This window comes from Vicugna pacos, chromosome 31 (assembly GCF_048564905.1).
Source record: "Vicugna pacos chromosome 31, VicPac4, whole genome shotgun sequence".
In the NCBI taxonomy this organism is placed as follows: Eukaryota; Metazoa; Chordata; class Mammalia; order Artiodactyla; family Camelidae; genus Vicugna; species Vicugna pacos.
In genome coordinates, this window is record NC_133017.1 from 26,286,989 (window position 1) to 26,293,100 (window position 6,112).

A 6,112-nucleotide genomic window follows, 5' to 3' on the forward strand; every position below is an offset into this window, starting at 1 on the left:
ATAACAGAGTTCAAGGTTTGACAGTTTTCTTCTCTGTGTGTTTCTTTTTAAAGCTTTACGCTGTAGGCCCTTCAGTGATAAGCACTCGTACCTGCTGTCGGGACAGACTGCCCACAGCAAAGAAGGCCACTGCAGATACATTCCTGAGGGCAACACACACCAACCCAGGTTGCCTTAGCCGTGAAAAACTCAATGGTCAACCACACACCGTCCAATCAGTTCTCAGTTTCATTAATTTTCTTTCTACTAGGAAGTAACAATAGAAAGGAGTAGGTTCCAGGCAGCATTCAAGCTCTTAGATCAGTCATGAAGGGCGAGAGGGAAAAACATGGGCTTTTTCCCAGATGGAATGTTTCCTTTCATCAAGAAAAACCCCAATGACCCGTACAGTTGAAAGGGTGGCTCGCACTGAAATAGTCTTCAGGTTACACAGTGTTGAGCGAAGGGGTGACCTTTAGGTGGGGGACTGCAGGAGGCGTTGCCGTGGAGAGGCTCTGTTGGGAAAGTGCCAATAGCAGGACACCCCCCACAGGAGTCATGGCGCTGGCGAGGTCCGGGGACAGAGCCAGGGCGCCTGCCTTGGGGACAAAGTCCGCGCTGCCGGAAGGCTCTCCAGCAGACACCTGACTTGCTCCTGGCCCAGCATGGTCTTGTCGTCTAGCTTCCGCTGCCCGATGAGGAACATGGGCTTCATTTTCACAAAATGCTGGTAATCCTGGGGCTGCTCCTCAGAGACGTAATTGGCCAGGATGTCTAACAACATGCGCTCCCTCCGGTCCAGGTTCTCTTTGAGCTCCTGGGCGTCCTCGTGCTGCCCAGCCAGGACTTTCCTCTTCTGGTTGAGAGAGCGCCTTTCCTTGTGACTGGCGTCTTCACCAAGGCCACTGAGGATGTTCTGTATGCGGGACAGGAGCCCCGAGAGGGAGGAACAGCAGGTTCACCACCTTGTCCAAGTCCCTGATGAACATCTTGTGCTTGTCAACCTCGTTGGGCTTGGAGAGCTCACTGATCCTGGCCTCCACCTCTACCCACAAGGTGATACTGAGCTTGGGTCCGTCATCAGGCCCCCCTTCACTTCCTGGAGGATCTCAAGCTTGTGGGTGAGGCTTCTGATGAGCTCTGTCTGCTCTTCGTTGACATCCGCTGGCTCCTCTTTCTCATTCACCTCCTCTGGCACAGCTTTGATTTTGTTCAGAAGCTCAGCCTTGGGAGCAGACAACATGCCCACCGCTTCCTTGTCTTCACTCCTCTTGGCTTCACTTCCTGGGAAGTGACAGTTCTCTGCATGGCCTTCTTCTTTATACTGTTTCCCTGCATCAAGTTAATATCTCGGGGAAACAAACCTTCCATCAAGTCCATAGTTGTCTTCATTCTGGAGTCTGGATCTAAAATGTCTGCCAGAGATTTGTCTTGGACAATTTCCTTGGCCAGAGCCTCTGTTCTGATGTCTTCTGAGGTCTTCTGAGGACCAGAACTGACATTCTTTTCTAAACCCTGAGCCCCACTGACTAGGTCATGGACTAGGCGTTGGTCTGGATGGCAGGTGGCTGCCCTGGGCTTGGCTGCTTGCTGAGAGACCCAGCAGGTTGGGGCAGAGCAACGAGTGGCGGAGTGCGAGTTGGGCTTGTTGGCCTCTGAACTCTTGATAGAAGTTTGGGATCTGGAAGCCAAAGCCAGTATCTGACTATCACCCAAATGGGCTGCACCAGGCATGGGCCTTTTCTTGGCAACTGTCACCTTGGCAAGTTTGCTGGAGCTGCTGGCGTGAGGCTCACAGTAGCCCTCGCTGTCCCACTGGACCTGGAACATAGCCTGGGGAGGAGGCGGAGGGAAGTGGTCCAGACTGTTGCCTGGGGCTTCCTCGCTGAAAAGCCCAGTAAAGTCGAGGTGCTGCTGGAGCTGAGCCTCCTTTGGCCCAGGCTCCATGTCTCCTGGGGGCATGGGGAGAGTGGTTCTTCACACCCTGGGTCTGAACTGTGGAAAGAAGCCAAGCCACCAGTTCTCCCCTTCAGCCTTGGACAAGAAATTGACTGTCCAAGTGGTTCCTGTGATCAGGAACAACTTTCCTTCCAGAGTGCTCTGCCTGGCATTGACTGCACAGGTGGGCTGGCCACCCAGGTGGACGTCCTAGGCTCCCCCTCCTAAATCCAGGCTGCTCTGCCTTCTTAGGCTCTCAGGAATGTTCTGATGGGAGGAGAAGGCAGGTTTGGTCTTGCCAAAGTTGCGTGGCGTGCGCTGGCCTAGGCTGCCTCTCTGGAGCCTCCGCTGGGTGTTGGCATTATGGTCTTCACGAAACCCCTCCCACCGAGGCTCTGAGGGCATGAAAGACCACTGGTCCTCACCCCCTTGCCGGGCCTGAGCCTGAGGGGCCGCCGGCCGCGGTAACGAGAATATTTGTTGCCTTCGGTGCGCCTTCGCTCGTCGGGACGTGGGCTGTCACCCTGGAGAGGTGCGAGGTGTCTTCTCCCCATCTCCAGGCACTGAAGGGAAACGGACTTTGCAGGGGACATATCTGGCTGGAGTTTTGGGTCTCCTCTCTGCTGGGGACACTGAGGCATGTTCTGGGGGCTGGCAGAAGGCAAAGCCAGGCCTGCTCGAGCCACTTGGGTTCCCAGTCTCGCCAAGGGCAGCCATCTTGCGCACGCTCCCTGGGGAGCGGTGTGCGCGCCCTCCGTGGCCAGCGGAGGGTAGAGCGTGCCGATACGACTCACGGAAGCCTGGGGCACGCGGGCAAAGTGCGGCTCCAGGAGGGTACCGGGCAGCCGCCAGCGGGCAGCGAGGCTGGCCAGGCTGGGCCCTCTGCGTGTTGTTGCGCGCGGGCCTCACGGGGGCTCCTGCGGGCCCTTCTCTGGCGCCGTATGCAGCTCTTCCTCCATGAAGGGAGATTTCAGGAAGCCTGCGGAGTTGGCCTGAGGCCGGCAGGACTGTTTCTGATCAAGGCTGGACCAAGAGCCAGGCGCTCCTCTGCCGAAAGGCGGCGCAACTGTCACTCCGAGCCGGGGGTTCAGGGGTGCGCCCACTTTAGGAGGCAAGTGGTCAGCGGTGGTCTCCAAGGAACTGGGGCACTGCCGGCTCCAGGAAGCGGGTGGCGCTCCCTTGCCCCAGGAACATTATGCCATTTGACCATCTGCGGATGCTCGAGTGTCCCTAGCTTGGAGAAGCAGGGCTGAAGGGTTCACCTCATGCTCGCCCGAGACTGCCCTACGGGGTCACAGACTATGTGGACATAGCGAATGTCTGCCTGCCTCATCCCTTCTAGGAGGCCACCTCCAGCAGAAGTGTGTCTAGCGAGCCTGAGCGCTCCCGGCCAGAGACGCCCGGGGGCGGATACTCAAGGACGCCAGAACTGGTGGAGAAGGAGCTGTAAGCCCGGCCTCTCTTGCTATGGACGTGGCTGCGCTGGTCGATGCTGCTGGTGGACTTGGCCGGGGAGAGAGGGTGGCAGGGAGGGTGACCCACGCTGGGCTCCCTTGGGAGCTGCACTGGTCAGGGCTCTGCCTGAGATAGCGTGGTCATAGCTGGAGAGGTCACTGGTAGAGGAGCTAGAATGGTAGCTTTGCGGCCTAGGAGTGCCAATCGTGCCCCGAGACATCCGCATCATGCTGCTGTCAGGTGGGAGGTCCCCAGATGTGGCTGAGTGCCAGGAGTGAGGTCGGCCTGCAGGTTCACTGTGCCCGTGCTTCAGCCGCAGCTTGACTCCTGCTGACCACGCTGCGCTCCTGCGCGGGGCGTCAGAGGTGAGGTGCTCCGGGCGAAGGAGGCGGAGGCGCCGGTATCTGCAGGGCCCGGGTCTGCACACGCATCCCTAAAAGGGAAAAGTCACTGACGTTAGAACCTCCTCAGCTGAGATGCAAGATCATGGGGGCTTCGGCCCTGGCACTTCCGTGCCCTCAGCAGGCTACTCCATCTCTTCTGCGTTTCGGGTTTCCTTACCACCGCGGCTCGCCAGGCCGCTGCCGCCCCTCCACCGCGGGCCGCGCTGCGCTCGGCGACGCCGCGTTCAAGTCTCGCCGCAGCTGCGAGGAGGCGGCTCGGGGCATTGCTGGCGGCGCTGGGCCGCGCTCAGCAACCTGAAAATGTATTTTTAATTCCTCCGCCACTTGTTGTTGACTAGATTATGAAACATCCAGAGCTTTTGAGACTACTAGACGCATTTTAAGTGGTCTTTCACATAATAGTGATGGCCTGTGTCTTTAAAATTCTCCACACTTCGTAATCCCCTCCCAGGTATCACCTAACTTTCAGACACATTCGATTTTACACAGGTTGCCTGTCCTCATACTGGTCATGCTGAAGCCTCTTCCCACTGGGGAAGGGAAGATGACATCGGTAAGTTTCTTTGGGTGGGGTGCGCACTGCGCAGCTCACCGCCGTCTCCATAGCTACCGATTAATGCTTCATCTGTTCATATTGTCTGTCTGGATGCCAAAGGCATTCAAGTGTGTATCTCCTGCCCTGCCTTTGCCAATTTCCAAGTACAGAGTATGAAAGTAAGCAGATTGTGTGTGTGTGTGTGTGTGTGTGTGTGTGTGTGTGTGTGTGTGTGTGTTTAAATTTTGTTTGGGGATTTTATTGTTGTTTGTTTTGCTATGTAAAATGTTTTTTTAATGAGTTTAAATGTTTATACTTTTATGACCATAGACTTATAACCCATACCCTCACATACTATTTCACACTCTCCAGATTATACTATTTAAGCAATATATATATTCTTAAATAAAATTCATGTGTGACAGTTTATATGGAAAGTTCCAAATGTACCTAAATTAGATAAAAATTGATATGATTGAGTTTGTGGAAAATGTCATAAAATCATGTGTGATTAAAAACTACATCAGAGAGAAGATGGCCCCCTCTCGTGAGCACACCAAAATCACAAATATTTGCAGAGCAATCATTGATGAAAAAGACGGAACCTACCACAAAATATTTTCTAAAACTAAAAATATGAAGAAGGAACCACAATGAGACAGGTAGGATTGGAGGAGATGTGATATAGTCAAGCCCCATTCCCCAGGGAGTGAGAGATCTGCAGCCCATGGGCCCTGCATCAGGAAGATGAGCCCCCAGAGCATCTGGCTTTGAAGGCCAAAGGCAGGAGGCAACTGGAGCTCACCCTGGGGACACAGACACTGGTGGCAGCCATATGCGGAGCTCCTTCCACCATGTGGACGCTGGTGCTGGCAAGTGCCATTTCCGGATCCTTCTAGCCTTAGCCCCCTACCCAGCCCTGTCCCACCCGACAGCCTGTTGGTGGCGCCAGTGCTGGGATGCCTAGGCCAAGCAACCAACTGGGTAAGGGCACAGCCCCACCTGCCAGCAGAGTCTTCCCTAAGATCCCCTGAGCCCACAGCTGCCTTTAGACCCAGCCCTGCCCATCAGGGGACCCAGGACCCAGCTCCACCCATCAGTGGGCAGGCATTAGCCCCCATTTCCTGGGCCCTGGCTCTGCCCTCCAGGGGTCCTGCTCTAGCCTCAGGACCAGCCTCACCTACACCCGAGAGGCAGACACCATACCCAATAAAACCACAATCCCACAGCCTGAACACCCAGCTTACCTACTAGCAGGCCAAGCCCTGCCTGGGAGACTGGGCCCTGGCCTCACCCACTAGCAGGCCAATACATGCTTAGGGACACCCCAGACCCCACCCCCAACTGTGTCAGGAGCTGCCCCCCCCCCAAGATCTAACACTAGCTCTGGGACCTGCAAGCAGATTCCTGGGCCCAGATATGCCAGCAGATAAGCCAATACTAGCCAAACTTTATTTAACATAGCATCAGAAGTCCTAGTCATAGCAATCAGACGAGAAAAAGAAATAAAAGAAATCCAAACTGGAAAGGAAGAAATAAAACTGTCACTGTTTGCAGATGACATGATACTATACATAGATGATCCTAAAAATGCTACCAAAAAACTAGTAGAGCTCATTAATGAATTCAGTAAAGTTGTAGGATACAACGTTAACATGCAGAATTCTGTTGTATTTCTATACACTAACAACAAACTAACAGATTTAAAAAAAGATCCCATTTACCATCACATATGAAAGAATAAAATACCTCAGAATAAACATACCTAAGGAGGAAAAAGACATGAAAACTGTAAGACACT

At 54.3% G+C, this 6,112-nt stretch overlaps 1 pseudogene; it reads right to left on the reverse strand.

Annotated features, from left to right (window-relative positions):
• Positions 1 to 425: 425 nt before the first annotated feature.
• Positions 426 to 4,040, reverse strand: LOC102540607 (protein Shroom3-like; annotated as a pseudogene).
• Positions 4,041 to 6,112: the final 2,072 nt, after the last annotated feature.